This window comes from Mauremys mutica, unplaced genomic scaffold, assembly GCF_020497125.1.
Source record: "Mauremys mutica isolate MM-2020 ecotype Southern unplaced genomic scaffold, ASM2049712v1 Super-Scaffold_100434, whole genome shotgun sequence".
In the NCBI taxonomy this organism is placed as follows: domain Eukaryota; kingdom Metazoa; phylum Chordata; order Testudines; family Geoemydidae; genus Mauremys; species Mauremys mutica.
Genome location: NW_025423340.1, coordinates 224,805 through 241,176, shown reverse-complemented (window position 1 = coordinate 241,176; position 16,372 = coordinate 224,805). Strand labels below are relative to the sequence as shown.

General features: G+C 49.5%; 1 non-coding gene across 1 annotated transcript; it reads right to left on the bottom strand.

Moving 5' to 3' along the window:
- Positions 1–8,730: 8,730 nt before the first annotated feature.
- TRNAS-GCU lies at positions 8,731–8,812 on the bottom strand. The gene has a single exon. It is a non-coding gene; the product is annotated as a tRNA-Ser (tRNA).
- Between the last annotated feature and the right edge of the window lie 7,560 nt (positions 8,813–16,372).

Here is a 16,372-nt window from a genome sequence, read left to right as displayed (position 1 = left end):
TCAAGCCTGTTTATTAAATAAAAATAATTTCTTTTCCAGTATGCTCAGGAGCTCCACTAAATAGGGATCCTTGAAATGAATGGACACACTCAATGTTTTCCTGTGCAAATGCATAAAAACCTAGCAAACATGTCCCCCGGCTGAAATCAGTTCCACTCCTCTAAGTGTTGGTTTGTTTTCATCAACTAAACAAAGGCACATGAAGACACATTTGCAGGTCCTTGGCCTCCATGGGCTACAATGTGCAGAAGAACAAGAACCACATCCACTTGGGAGGCATGGACTAGTCTGTATTACATTTGGTAAGTAAGTTGCCATTGGGACTGAAAACTCTACTGGGGGTGGACAGGAGCCTGTTACAAAACTAAAATAACTAAGATTTACCCAACTCCCTGTTACACATTCAATCCTCTGTGCACACGGCATCAACTGGGGCTCTAATAAATGGCAACCTTCCTTTAACACAGATCGTTGCTCTGTGTAACTTTCAGATACATTCGAATGGCAGCTGTTCAGCGGTCATGTGCTGCTAGCTCATGAGCAGCAGCAGAGTCTCTGTACGTTTACCAACCGTAGAGCTGGGTGTGTCTGCATCCAAGTAACTGCAGAGTCAGTGTAGTCCCAGACAGTTAATTGCACAGTCTCACTTTCTGGTCTCATTGATCATTTGGGTAGAAACAGCAACGGTTTGGTGGGTTTTGGTTTTTTTCCCCTTCGTTTTCTCCCAAGGAATGTGTGATCTTGAGCATGTTATTTTAAGTTCCCTGTGGGTCAGGAAAATTCCATCTCCTTGAAATAGCTGGGGAAGTGACCTGTTTGTATAACCTAGAATAAAGGAGCTTTTAAAGAAGAAACTGCTTTACAAATATGCTGAGATAAAATCAGTAAATTCCACGGCCAGACACCAGGCCAGGATCAATTAATTACAGAAGAAACAAACTCTTGGGAAGTAGCTGTAATTTGTCCCCAAACCGTTCCTTGTTCTCATATGCTATCACGGATTCTCTTCTAGAAGGCAGAGTTAAGGTTATCTGGGCATGTACCCTCACTCTGTATTCCCTGTTTCTCCAGAGTTTGAGTTTTACTGAACTGGATGTTCTGGAAGGTAAGAGATAGTCACAGTCAAAGTTAACTCTCTGTTAAGAAAGGTTTTGTTAGTGGCAAATAATGAGACTAATCCCTCATTGCGGTAATTCTACTGACTTCAATGTGCTCTTTCCCCATTTCTAGTTCCAAAAAAATAAGCAAAATTAAAACAACCTTGAGAACTAAAATGCTGTGAGAAAGTGGAAATTTTAGTAGCTCAAATATTTCAGTTTCTTCTGTGTTTTGTACGTATGTAAATGGCACAACATGTTAATTTATAAGCACATCTTTCTTAACATCTTTAAATATTCTGTAGTACATTGACTAGATCAAGTGGGTTGTTCAATGCAGTGAGGTTTTCATGCATTGCCCAAAACATATTTTTCATATTATGTAAATTAACACAACTCATTGAACACAAAATTGTGTATTTCATGCGGTGAAGTGTGTTGGTAGCACAAATTAATAGCTTTATTTTCTCTCTCTCTCTCTCTGTGAGGCACAACAAAATAATTTAGTGATGCTGAAAACGTTCCCTTCTCCTCCAGAACTGCCTTGGAATCACCTTCCCTTTGTAGATTAATCTGCCCCTGTGTCTCTACAAGGAAAATATAGTTTCTATGAAAAAAACCACAGTTTTTTAATTAAAGGGACTGAGACAGAATAGGTTACTCGACATAGGTTAGGGGTTTGTTACAGGAGTGGGTGGGTGAGATTCTGTGGCCTGCGTTGTGCAGGAGGTTAGACTAGATGATCATAATGGTCCCTTCTGACCTTAAAGTCTATGAGAATAGCCACATGAGGGCGACACATCAGGAATGCAAAGCAACAGGTTCCTGGTTTGCACATTGATGGTGACAAGGGATTGAACTCGACTCCCCTCTTTTCACAGACACATTCGTTTTATTCTCTGAGGTCAAACATAAGTTTAAATGTTGTACTTAGTCCTCTGCCTTGTAGCTTCAACAGCCGCAGATGCAAGATGAGTTACTGCAGCCTAGACCTTGTGTCCGTGTTTAGGTGGTTTTCACCTAAACGTTCAAGCAGCTCACAGCAATGTCCCGCGCTCCCCAAGTCCCACTGACAGCTGAGCTCTTCCTGCCCACTGAGCCCAGCCCAGACAGTGGGTGGGGGGTGAGTTTGTACCCAAATAACTGACAGAGCCAAGCAAGGAGCAAAGAAATGTTTGCTCCGGTCACTAGGTCTGTGTTTCTATTGCTCGTTTGCTCTCTCCCCTTTCCTGATAAGGAGCAACGGTAAGAGAAGAAGGGGTTAAAACATGTGCGAGGTGGTGGCTGGGTTTGGATGACAAATTTAAAACCATCTCAGCGCCCTCTAGTGGGACACTGACACCATCAGATTCTCACCTTTCACTCACACTTCATTAATAACAGTTTCCCTGAACTACTTTGCTGTGATTATTTCAATAGCTCCTACACCGATACCTGCTGCCCCTTCTGGCTGGTTAATTGCACTATTTGGAACCTGCTCCTAAAATTTCACCCTTCCTGGGAGCAAGATTCAGAACTGCCCAAGGAAACCCCATTGGGTTTCAAGGGCAGCCCAGGCAGGGTGGCAAGGGGACAGCACAGGGGTCCCAGAGCTTCTTCTTCTTCCTCACAGAGAGAAGGTTAAGGGGGGCCACTAGTTATGACTCCTGGGTTTTAGTCCTGGCTGTGGGAGGAAAGGGGTGTTTAGTGGATTAGAGTTGGGGGCTTAGGAATCAAAGAGGAAACATCTCCCTTTTCAGCTTCAATGCACATTGAACAAGAACATGGCTTCTCATCTCTTCGGTTTCAGAGGAGCAGCCATGTTAGTCTGTATCCTCAAAAAGAACAGGAGTACGTGTGGCACCTTAGAGTCTAACAAATTTCTTAGGTTCTGTTGCCATCATGTGGCCATTTCATTTCACTTCTTATTGTTAAAAGGTCTGGGTACTTCAATGAGGCTAATTATCTAGTGGAACAAGCTCTGCAAGGGACGTGGTTAAATCCCCATCACTGCCATGTGTAAATGAAGACCGCAGCTCTTGCTGCAAGACACCTGGTGTGTGGGTGTCCCTGTTCCCCCTTCAGAACCTCTGGGACATGGTGCTTTCCTCCTCCCAGTTCAAGATCCCATCATGTGGGTGCTCCCATCCAGGATCTCTGGTGGGTGTCTCTGTCCCCCACCCCATGAACTAGCTCCCGTGTGTGGTTTCCCCTGCCTGCCCCCAGCCGGGATCTGTGGGTGTCTCTGTTCCCCTTTTCAAGATCCGTGTTGCTTGGGTGCGCCCCTCCCCCCAAGTCAGAATCCCCAGCATGTGGGTGATCCCATCCCCCCTCCAGGCTCTGCGGGGGTGGGGGGTGTCTAAAAAGAGACCATGTCTCACTGTCTTGCCCAGGCTACACTGCAGGGGCTATTCACAGGTGCGATCCCACTACTGATCAGCACAGGAGTTCTGACCTGCTCCATTTCTGACCTGGGCCGGTTCACCCCTCCTTAGGCAACCTGGGGACCCCAATCTTCCCCGGGAATCACCATATTGATGCTGAACTTAGTGCGGACACCCGATCGGCACAGCCCCCTGCAGCCCAGAACTCCTGAGCTTGAGTGATCCAGCAGCCTCAGCCTCCCCAGGAGCTAAAATCACAGGCACCAGCCACAGGACCCAGCTTGTTTTGTGACTTGGCAGCTGGAGCTTTAAACTCTGCTTGTGAGCTCTGTGCCTTGGCCAGACGGGGACAGCCTGGAACTGGGAAATGCTCCTGCTCCCCCCGCCCCCGTCTCATGTTGTGATGCAGGCGCCGCTGTCCTGCCAGGTAAGATCCCGGATGTTTTGGTGCCCCCTTCCCCCACCCAGGTGTCCGGGTACCTCTGCCCCCCATACAGAATCCTGGGTGTTTGGGTGTCCGGCCCTCTACAGAGGATCCCGGAGTGTGGATGCCCTTGTCCCCCCCCTACACAGTCCTGGGTGTGTGGGTGCCACTCTCCCCCCTGTAGATCTCTGGTGGGTGGGTCCCCAGGGTGTGAGTGCTCCCATCCCCCGATACAGGCTGGGGGGGGGTATAACTGGCTCTCCCTGTCCTGCCCAGGCGGTGCTACAGCAGCTGTTCACAGGGGCAGCAACCCCACTGTCACCCTGCAGCTTTAACCTGCTCCAGGGGTGACCTGCTTCACCCTCCTGTGGGAGCCTGGGGACCCCGAACTTCCCAGAATCACCTGATTGATGCCGAGCTTAGCACAGACACCGGCTCGGCCTGGCAGGGAGCTGCCCTGAGCCCTGACAATCAGCTTCCCTCCGCCTCCTGCTGCACAGCGAGGATCCCACGCGAGAAGCTTTGGGCCCAGTTTGTTCAGGAGCGTCCCAGGCTCCAGCTGTAAACTCTGCTGGTCAGTTCTAATCTTTGGCCACATGGGGCGGCACTAACGGTCCCATCTAAACGCTGTTTGCGTTCGACCCTTCGTATCGCAGATTGTAACCGCGGGCAGATCTCTGAGTGCAGCCAAATCCCTCCCCAAACTGAACATTGAAGCAGCAGCTCCCATTGGAAAGTTCAGGATTTTTGCCTTTAAAAACAAGGAAAATGTCTCCAGCGAGAGACTGAAGAAGCTCAATTGATTTCATTGACTGGAGGTTAAGAGGCGATTTAATCACTGTTTTAAATACGTTTTACAAATTCCCAGAGGGGGGGACTATGTGATTTGAAGGGTTCTTTAATTCACCGGACAAAGACTGAACAAGACCCCATTGGCTTGCAGTCGATGTCAGAAAATCCCAACTGGAAATGACCATTTTTTAACCGTGAGGCTAATTATCTAGTGGAACAAGCTCCGCAAGGGAGGTGGTAAATTCCCCATCACTTGCAGTTTGTAAATCAAGACCGCAGCTCTTGCTGCAAAACACCTGGTGTGTGGGTGTCCCTGTTCTGCGTTTCGGGATCCCTGGTACATGGTGCCTCCCTCCCACCAGTTCAGGATCCCCACAATGGGAGCTCCCATCCCCCCACCCAGGCTCTGCGGGGGTGGGGAGTGTATAAAAAGAGACCGTGTCTCACTGCCTTGCCCAGGCTACGCTGCAGGGGCTATTCACAGGTGCGATCCCACTACTGATCGGCACGGGAGTTTTGACCTGCTCTGTTTCCGACCTGGGCCGGTTCACCCCTCCTTAGGCAACCTGGGGACCCCCAGCTTCCCAGGGATCACCATATTGATGCCGAGCTTAGTGCGGACACCCGATCGGCACAGCCCCCTGACCAGGCCAGAGAGAGCAGCAGGTTTCCCTTATTGTTTCCTGCTCTTGTTTTCTTGACTAGTTTCTCCTCTGCACCAACTTCCATTTTTCCTTTGTGAGCCTGACTAGCTCAGTTGGCAGAGCATCTGACTTTTAATCTGAGGGTCCATGGTTCAAGTCCTTGGTCAGATGAGAAACTACTCACCCAGATCTTACACTGTCTTGCTGTAGTTCTCTTTGATGTTACTTTTTCTCTGCAGGATTTTCCCTTTCCTCAGAAGGGCATTTTTTGTGTGTGGCTTTGAAGGGGCAACTTCCTGACAGCCCCTCTGTCTTTGCAGCCTGGAGGAATAAAGGCCTCTGGGCATAGAGCATGTTTCTCCCCTGCACGCGCACACACACACACACACACACACACACACAGACAGAATATCCCTAAGGAATTAGAATCACCTGCTGCCTTCCCCTGTCCTGCTGGATCCCCAAATGAAGATGCTCTTCAGCCTAAACCCATGTCCCCTCTTTTCCCAGTGCCCCTCAATCCCAACCCACGTCTCCCTCCTTCCCTCCAGCAGCAGGTGCTTCACACCCCCTCAGGAAGATTTTCTTGCAAGGGTTCATGTATGAGACTGCATGTGGATTTTACAGTATGTTGGAAGTAGGTTGGGTTGCTTGCCGAAGTGATCACTTGTGGCTGGTGTTGGATTCCCAGTCTCCATGTTATAGGGGCAGGAGAAATAAAGGGTTGTTATCCTTGTTGTGTGAATCGAGGGCAGCACAACTGTGCTTGGCAGACCCCAACTGAGGGACTCACCCTCAATTCAATAGCACTTGCTAGGCAGGAGACAGGGGTTCCAAAGCCAAGTGGGCCAGGGTCTGGGTCCCAATACTAAAATGTAGGTGTCAGACCAACGTTAGGACAGGGGGGCTGTGGAGGGATGAGTGAGTCCCTAGACACCATAGTGAGTACGGTGCCTTCTTATTTTCCCCCTTTTCCACCCAGGCTGGCAGGTGAACTCTACAGAGGCACCTCTGGGCTTGCACTGACTAAGGACAACAGCTGTGAGTGGGGTGCAGAGTGGGGATGGCTCATGTTAAAGGACGTTTGGTTGCTGGACTTATGAACCGTAGAGAGAAGGACACTGCCCAGCTTATTTGGGGGAGGTGGGTCTTTCCCTCGTGGTTTAGGTTTATGTGTTGGGGCTGCTGACATGACTTCTGCTAACCCTGGGCTTACATTGCAGTGTAGACATACCCTGAGAGGGCATCTATACTGTGACAAAATCCCTGTGGCCCGGCTGGCCTGGATGATCTGATTTGGGCTCCTGGGACTCAGACTGGAGCCCAGGCTCGGAGACCCTCACCCCTCGTGGGGTCTCGGAGGCTGGGCTCAAGCCCAAGTGTCTACACCGTAATTTTATAACCCTGCAGCACAAGCCCCACAAGCCTGAAACAACTGACCCAGGGTTTGAGAATAGTGACTTGGGTGTGTTAATGGCAGTGTAGACATAATGCTAGGCTGTGTCCACACTGCAATGAAACACCCAGGGCTGTCCCGTGCCAGTGCAGGCTCCCAGGCTAGGGCCGTGGGGTGGTAAATTTGCAGTGTAGATATCTCAGCTCAGGCTCAATACCGGGCTCTGGACCCCACAAGGTTGGGAGGGAGTTTAGCAAGCAAACAAGGTAAAATGGCAGTGGAGTATTACCCTGGACTCAACGGCATTTCTCCATTGGTCTTTCTGCTCTGGGGCAGGGACAATAACACGTCCTGCTGCTTTCGTTATTTCAAAGGGAGGTTTAGGATTTTCATTCTCACACACAGTGCACGAAGCAGGACTCAACTCTCGATGGAAACTAGATGAGCTGCCCACAGATTCTGGCAGCCACAATGAACCATTTGGTGTGAGAGCCCAGACCTGCCCTTGTCCCAGAGGAAGAGGGTCATCTGTGATGGGCTAGAACACTGACCTATCAGCTCTTAACTCCTAACCTTTCAGTAACTCTATTATCAGTGCTTGTGAGTGTAATTTAAACCATAAAAACAGCCACCCTGGGCTGGACCAAAGGCCCATCTCGCTCTGTGTTTTGTCCTCCAACAGCAGCCAATACCAGGTGCCCCAAAAGCCAATCCTCAAGGCATCACTGGAAGTTGAACCCAGGATCTCGTGTTTACAAAACAGGTGCTTTAGCCAGATAAGCCATGACACCTACCTGTAGCATAAACGCACTGTCTGCCCACACCTGACTCCCTGCCATCCCCACCGGGGGCCTGACAAGCTTTGCTTGTGTTTGGATCCTGCAAAGCAGAGGAGCAGGTGACAGTTTCCTTGCAAGGTGTGTGTGTGTGTGTGTGTGTGTGTGTGTGTGTGTGTGTGTGTGTGTGTGTGTGTGTGTGTGTGTGTGTGTGTGTGTGTGTGTGTGTGTGTGTATCTTTGGCCAGGTCTGCACTACAAAGTTATTTCAGCATCATTATATTGCTCAGGTGTGTGAAAAACACACAATGCTCCCTCGGTCAGCAGCTTTTGGGTGGTGCAGACACTGCAACGCCACGTCTGGCGACAAAACTGCCCTGTTTTGGTGACAAAATAAAACCACCTCGATGAGAGGCGTAGAGCTTTGTTCAGCAAACTTAAAGCGACAAATTGTCAGTGTAAATGCTGCTGATCATTATATCACCATAACTGAGGACTCACTGCTGGCCCATTGAAGGTATCTACACTCCCAAGGACTATCCCAGGAACTGTGTACAATGCAGGCTTCTCCGAGATAGCACAGCGACAATGGACACTGCCGGACTCACATGGTAGCAAAGGAGCTTCCTAGCAAGTTGGAAGAAACTATGAAAGAGGGGAAGAGACATCATGACTTGGCCTCTCTCCCCCACAACTCAGCAGCTGGAAACACACCTGGAGGACAAAGACTGAACTCAACTGATTCAGAAATCAGAAGAGAATAAGAACAATAATACTTTCAAACCAAAGTCCCCAAACAGACTAGTATTGGTTTTTCAGCAGAAAATTTTGAGTTTGGAGAATTTTGTTTTCTCAGTCAAACCTTGCCAAGGGAAGCAGGGAGAAAATGTTGGAGTTGCCTCCTTCAAAACAGCTTGGTCTAGACACTAGCTCTGGTTCACTGCTCTGGCCTTGCTCGGGGTGAGGGTATTTTAATAATTTGGGCAGGTCCCAGGGTGTTTGGGGGAGATGATGAGGATGTTACCTTTGGAGATAAAAACTAAGAAATACAGCACTAGAGGGTTTTTTTTTTTTTTTTTAGAAATCTGGGATTTAGACATTTTATTTAAAGCAAGGGGGGTTGGAGATTCTGAGAAGGTTTTTGTTTGCAAGAAGCAACACTGTTTGATCTGTCATTGTACCAAAGGGGGAGATGGTTATGTATAAAGGAGGGGTAAAGATGTAAAGACTAAATGCATCCGATGATGATGGGATTTGAACCCATGCATGCAGAGCACAATGGATTAGCAGTCCATCACCTTAACCACTCGGCCACCTCATCTGAGCTGGTAGCAAAGGTGCAGGAGGCAAAATCTAAGGTCAGCAGACATAGGGACACTAAGGAGTTTTAAATACTAAGTGTAAGCAGGGGCTGAATGAGCTCCCCCCTCACATCTAGTGAGGAGCTGGGGGAAAGACTTCAGGAACAGACCGTGTTTGCACAGACACACCTACTCTGCCTAGCTATGCAGCATGATGGGGCCGCTTCCCCAAAATGACCAGTTTTGGCTGGTGGTGGGTTACAAATCACTTTAGGATTGAGTGGAATGAAATGTTATTATCCTTCCTGCATGAGTGAAGGGCAGCAGAACATACCTAGTCCGTCCTGATGGAGGGGTAGGTGGGTGAGGAATTGCTTTTATTGGACTTCATAGAAGTGATTGAGAACGTCACCCTAAACCAGTGGTCCCCAAACATTTCACACTGTGCCCTCTTATCCATGGCTGTGGCCCCTCGGAAGCCGCAGTCAAGTACCGAGGCTGGGAGTGGGGCTGTTGCTTGCTGGGGAGAGGGGTGCAGACAGGGGTAAGGGGGTCGAGGCCGAGCTGGGAGCCAGAGCCCCAGGCTGAGGGTGGAGTTGGGGAAGAGCTGGGACAGAGTGGGGCTGAGCGCTGCTCCCTCCATGGGGGCTGGCTCAGGCCCTGAGGTGCCCCCATGAATGTTCCTCTGTGTCCCCCTAGGAGTCATGCCCCACATTTTGGGAACCACTGAACCCTACTCGCTAAACAGGGGTTAGTGATGCCAAAGCCCAGGGAAAGGGAGAACAAGTGCGGGGCCCCCAGCATTGGAGCCATGTGAAGGGGCTGCAGGAGAGGGGCAATGGCTGGTGGCCCAGGGAGTCAAGGGCAAAGGGGGCACAGGAGGGGGCAGGAGTTAGGGGTGAAGGAGGTGCAAGGGTTGGGAGTGCAGGAGCTAGCGGTAAAGGGGGAGTGGGGATCGTCCAGGGGCAATGGGGAAGTGCCAAAGTACAAGCTTTGCCCAGGGCACCATTTTCCCTAATGCTGGTCTGAGCAAACAACTGGAAATGACCCTTCAGTGAGACCAGAACCATAGTGTAGAAAAGCCCCTTTGTTAAGTGGTGGTGGCTGAGTGCTTAGGAAGATGGGTGGGTGTAGTTGGTCTGCTTCCCCAGGAGGTGGCAGCTATGTCAGTGGGAGAAGCTATATCAGTGGGTTTGCAAGCTGTGGTGTTTACCACATTTAAGAAGTTTAATCAAACCACCTGTGGTCTGGGAATGGCAAAGGAGCTCGATGAATCAGGGTTTGTCCTTCAAAGTCCTGGAGATCACAATTCCATACTCCTCTTGTCATGGGGGTATAGCTTAATGGTAGAGTGCTTGATTGCAGATCAAGTGATCCTTGATTCAAGCGCCAGTGTTCTCTTATAACCTTCTTTCTTTTTTTAAAAAAAGGAAAACATTTTCATTTCCATTCTCCATTATGTTCAGGAGCTCCACTATACGGGGGTGCTTGATATGAATGTAAACACTCAACATTTCACTGTCCAAATGCATAAAAACCTAGAAAAGCTGTTCATCAGCTGAAATCAGTTCCAGTCCTCTAAGTGTCTAGTTTATGTTTTCATCAATTAAACAAACGTATCATACGAATGTACATTTGCAGAACCCTCTTCTCCAGGAGCTGTGCTGTGCAGAAGAATAAGAACCACATCCAGTTGAAGTTCAGGAGTCTGATGACAAATGTTCTGAGGGCTGGAAAAAATGCCTTCTAGTGAGCTGTTGAACAAGCTCAACCTTTTTAGCTTATCAAAAGAAGATTGAAAGGTGACTTCATTGAAGTATTGAAAGGCCTTAATGGAGAGAAAAGGTCGTGTATTAAAGGGCTCTTTAATCTAGCAGAGAAAGGAATAACAAGACCCAGTGGCTGGAAGGTGAAAAGAGACAAATTCATATTACAGATAAGACACAAATATTCAACAGTGAGGAAGATTCACCGCAGGAACAAGCTACCAAGGAAAGTGGTGGATTCTCCATCTCCTGATGTTATTTAATGAAGACTAGATGCCTTTCTGGAATGTGTTTGCCCCAAAAGTAGCTCTTGTGTCATACAGGAGGCCTGTGATATGCAGGCGGTCAGATTAGATGCTCTAATGGTCTCTTCTGGCCATAAAGTTGACTAATTTCTGAAAAACTGAGTGTAGCATTGGGAGCAGCATCTGATGTTTTCCTGTCTAGCCGGCTTGCTGCCTAGAACGAACGCTTCTTGAGTGGGGTGATCCCCAGGGAGTAGCTCAAACCTCCAAAGTGCCTGGCCGGGGGCAGGACATAGCCCAGCAAGGGAGGGGTGTGGCCGTGACATCACAAAGGCTTTTTGCAGGACCTCAGATTATTGGTCAAAGGTGGTGGGGAGGTGGTGACCTCACAGAGAGATGCTGACATCAGCCAGGCAGGACAGGGGCGAGGGGCCAGGGAAACCTCAGAGACCCCTGTGGCTTTGCTCCAGCAAGTCTCCTTCTCCAGGTCTCTCTTTGAGGACTGAGAGAGTATTCGGGTTCACGGACGTGAGTGCCAGGAGGAACCTCTTTCGAGTTTTCTCCTTCCCTTTTAGTGATTTTACTAGAAAACAGCCGTCCCTGTTTAGAAGGTAAGAGCCTCTTCAAGGTTTGAAACCTGTTCAGTCTGGTCCATCTGGTGACAGTTGAATTCTAGGCATGGAAAACACGAGCTTAAGGAGGCAGAATTTTATTCCACACTTGGGATTTTGTCCCATAGAATCAGTGGGGACATTAGGGTTTGTCCTTTTGGTTTCACTTTTTCCTCCATCCACCCCTCCCTCCTTTCTCTTCGTCTCTTGCTTTGTTTGTCTTTTCACCTGTTCCCCTCCCAACAGCAGGAGTGGTGCGTGTGTGTGTGTATTGCAGGGGAATGCTCGGCAGCTCCCACTGTGGGAGGTCCACCCAAAAATGTGGGGCTGAAATAGTGCTCAGGGCAGTGATCCCCAACAGTGACCTGGACCATCCTTTGGGCTCTCTGGTGAGAACCCTCAGCCTCCCGTCCTCAGTCTCTACCCTGATTGGCTGAGCAGGGGGTTATTGACAGGGAGGAGACTCAGGTCCTTGTTGTTCTCTTTTAAGACCAAGTAAATAAGTCATAACCAGTCATATGTTTGATGAATTTTGCTGCTTCTCTGCATTAATGGTCTCTGAGCAGTTCATGATTTTCTCTAACCTTGCAGTTCTCCTCAAATACTTGCTGAATAGTTACTGTGCACTGTTGTTGGTCTGTAGCTCATTTGAGAGCACTTTACTCAAGTCATTCAATGTCTGAAATTCAAGATCCGATGGTTAGTTTGAAAATCAGGGTTCTTGGGTCCTAGTCCCAACTCTGCCACTGACTGACTGGCTGTGTGACCTCAGACAAGTCAATTCTCCTTTCTCAGCCTTAGCCTCTCCCTCTTTCAAGTAGGGATAATAATGATCCGCTCCTACCTACCTCATGGTGGGTGGGGATCCATTGGAGAGTGTCACTAGGAGTAGTGCATAATATGAGGTGTCCTATCACGTTTACTCAGAGCAGATTATGACATAATAGAATAGCTGAAATAGTCTATTTCATTTGTATTTTTTTATTTTGAAATTGTTAAGAGCAGCAATTACTTAGCTCAGACTGAAGCATCTTATCTAATGTTTGTGTTCTAAGTGTCTCCTCTTTGTGTGTGATGAGACAATTTAACACACTCTGACAAACAGGAGATGCTTTTGTTTTGCAACAAAATATTTTTGCAAAAAACTTTCATCCCAATTGTTTTGATTTTGAGAAACAATCTGGTTTAGTCTGAAGGGGATTTTCTGGCATTGAGCAGGCGCAGTGTGTCCCGTGACACCCGCCCGCTATACGGCGGCCCCTGCTGAGGGCGCCCTGGCTGCAGCTGCAGCTGGTTCTGCTAGCACCCTGTGGTTGCCCTCGTTCATCCAGGAACAAGCCTCAGGTGAGCTGAAAAGAATCCTGTCCAACCGAGTCTGGCAGCCGCCATCATGTAGCCAGAAGTCCCCACACCTGTCGAGGAAACAAACCAGCCACCAGAAAGTGGTCCATTGTCTCACGCGGTGCCAGAGCCTGACACGGCACCCGTGAGCAACCTTTGCTCTGCACACGCCGGCCGTTCACACGCCGGCCGGTTCCCATGAAAGATGTGTCACTGCACGTCTCGGTACTTAAAAGGTACCTGTGCCACTGGCAGATACTTTAAGGCTCCCGGCAGTGAGTTCTGGGGACAGTTGCTCACTTTCACTGAATGTAACTGTATGTGCAGCTCTGTGCAGTCACATTTGATAGAAATTTGGTAATTAAATTATACAAGAGGGTCAGGTAGAGAGTCTACTACCACCACTATGTTTTGTCCCGAGAAGCCTTTACAGCCATTCTGAGGGGAAATGGGCCCTTGCCCACAGAAATGGTCTATAGGGGATGGCTGCAGGCAGCAGGCGAAGAGATAATCTCATCAAAATGATTTGACTCCTGGGTAATGTAAGCAAAATCACTAAAGGAATGTCCGGGGTTTCTACTGGCACTTAACTTGCCTGCCCCTGGCTGGCTCTGGTTGTACAAGATGGACGTGCAATCGGGGTACAGTTGAGTAAAAAAGATTAATCGCAGTGCAAGGGATGTTAGGCAAAGGAGAACTTTGTGTGTGATGATGTAAGGTTTTAAGGAGCTAAACTGACACTCATGGTTTGTAAAACTCTTGTTTTGTAGGTTGAAGATGAATTGGTTTGGTTCTGGTTTGTTGGGTTTTTTTTATAATGCCACTGAAAATCCATTTGAATCATTCAAAGTGACAAAACTGCCAGACACCTTTTGCCAGACACAGGTAACTAGTGTTGTTTGGGTTTGGGATTTAGCATTTAACCCTTAAGGTGCCTCACTACTCTATAAAGTTCAAGACCAAAGTTATGGCTGTAGTAAGGGGCAGCCAGAACCAGAAGGATGGAGAAAGAAACATTGGTTGGACAGACGGACGGATGGACAAACCGAATAATTAAGCCTCTGTTTAAAAAAACCCACAAAAACGCTTAAAAACATTAAAAGGAAAAAAGGGGCAAAATGTTTCCCCATTTACCAAAATACCTCAGCCTAGCTCTGCCCTTGGGGTTTGGGGGTGGGGGGCGCCGACTGTGGGGTTCGCCTGGGGCGCCAGGTGCTGGCAGCTAGTCTAGGGCTGCCCCTGCCCAGAGGCCTTTATTCCTCCAGCCTGCGAGGACAGAGGGGGTGTCAGGAAATTCAAACCCACACACAAAAGGTCCTTCTGAGGAAAGGCAAAATCCTGAAGAGAAAAAGTAACATCAAGAAGGACTCCAGTGACAGGGATTTTTAAGACTTTGAGGAATAGTTGAGTGCCTGACCCGGGCCTTGAATCCTGGACCCTCAGATTAAAAGTCTGACACGCTGCCCACTGAGCTAGCCAGGCTCACAGAGAGAGTGGGCCAGTTCACGCAGAGGAGAAACTACGAGAGAAAGAGAGCAGGAAACACTAGAGGAAACCTGCTGGTCTCTCTCTCTCTCTTCCCAGCCCTGGCCCTGGCCTGCTCCTCCCGCCAGCGCCCTGAGGCATTTTGCCAGCACCATGCCCCAGTCAGCTCCACCCTCCCCAAACACTGGAAGGCCCAGCTCAGGAACCTGGCCGCTCTTACAGCTGCCTCTTCCGCCCTGACCAAGAGGGAGGGGGATTGAGTCTCCCTCCCTCAGGCCTGTGCTTCAGCTTTCCTGGGGAAAGACCAACACCGCCAAAGTGACTTTGGGCCAGTAGGTCAACCAATAGGGCGGCCTCCTGTGCCTGGCTGCAGGACAAGTCCAGCCTGCTGGATCCGGCATCCCCTCTGGTGTGCAAGTCACAACAGCCAGCAGGCAAAACACCGGCTCCCACATCATTTGAAAGAGCAAGACAAAGCCTTGAAACTCCACCTATGCTTAGGTCTGAAGCAACAGGTCCCAGAGTCCCCCTGAGATCTGAGTTCAGCTTGCACTAGTCAGTGTCCTGACAGCTGAACTGGCCTGCACAGCAGCTTAAAAGCCAGCTGCTAAAACTAGGGCTCAAACACTGGACCCCCCAGTTAAAAGCCTCATGTTCTTCCCACCAGCGGCTTCCTCTCGCAGGACTCTCTCTCCTCCTCCATCAACTATAATCCTGATCTACCACGTCCGTGGGGCCTGCCCTGAGGTCCCGCATCCCCCTACTTTGTCTTTGTTCCCTGCAGGCTGCAAAAATGTCAGGGGAGGCCGCCCCTCCCTTCACTCGATGCTCCCGCTCACATCAGCCAGCTGCAGCCTCATCTCCTGGAACTCGGGCAGCTGTCACTTGATCCGGTCGTACAGTCACACGGTGACTGGCTTCCCTGCCTGGATGCTCTTGTGGAAATCCCACAGGCGATGCTGCAGGACTTGGCACTGTTGGTTTCTTTAATGTTGTGGTGTTTGCCCGACCACTAGAACAAAGCTGCCAACTCCTCCCTCACCGACTCCCATCAATCCCCCTGGTTACTGTAGGACCCTCTGATGCTTTCCTGTTCTGCCAACACCACCAGGCCTCGCCCCCCTGCACCTTTATCTTGCAAGCTCTGGATGTTCAGCTTCCAATATCCTCTGCCGTGGGTCAGGGAATTGCCCACATTGAGCACACGGTGAGAGCTGAGTGATCCAAACAGTCCATTGGCACCACCCTTCACTGGGCTGTCGACGTGCTCTCCTTCACGGAAATCCGGTCAATGCGACTCCTGGCCTGTCCCCGCAGAAAGGTGTATCCCCTCTGCGGCTGGGGTGAGCTCGGGTCAGAGGACTAGGAGGCTACCGCCCGCCCTCCACTGGTTCCATTACAGAGAAACACGTCCTCCAAGCCGACCTCACTACAGACCTGCGCCAGGTAGTGCTCATTGTAAAAACATTTCCTCTCACGGTCAAGAAAACAGGACCAGTGGTTCTCAGGCCGGCTGACACAATTAAAATCCGCCCCAACACCAAACAGTCCAGAGGAAGGGAGCCAGTTCCCACCATAGATCTTTCCTTTCACACCTTAACATCAAGTGCCTCCTCTTGGGCCTCTGAATCCCTGCCACATTCCAGGTGCCAGATGCCCCTTCCCCAGTACTGTCGTCACTCAGCTTTGCAGAGGAGCTTTTCTCCCAAGTCCCTGCCCCATCTCCCCTCACTCTGTTCTTGCCATTTTGGGTTGACAAAGAAGTCATCTGGGAAAGACAGCTCCCACATCCTTATAGGTCAGGTGGGCCAACTAGAGGAAGAAACCCATGCTCAGGAGCAAGCATTTGCCTTAGGTCAAAGGTGCTTTTGCTCTCCCTGGGAACAAGCCAGCCCTGCACAAAGAGGATGAAAGAACCTGCCAAAGCCTGGGATTGAACCAGGGACCTTTAGATTTTCATTTTAATGCTCTTCCAGCTGAGCTACTTTGACAGCTGTTTGGTAGCATTTTGGCCTGTTGCTTCTCTGCCCAGGAGGTTTTTGCAGCAGTTGCACACACAAAGGACGTCATTGTGAGCGGCCCATGAAGACAAGACTCGCTTTTGCCTGCCTTGCTCAGCTTGACTTGCTGCC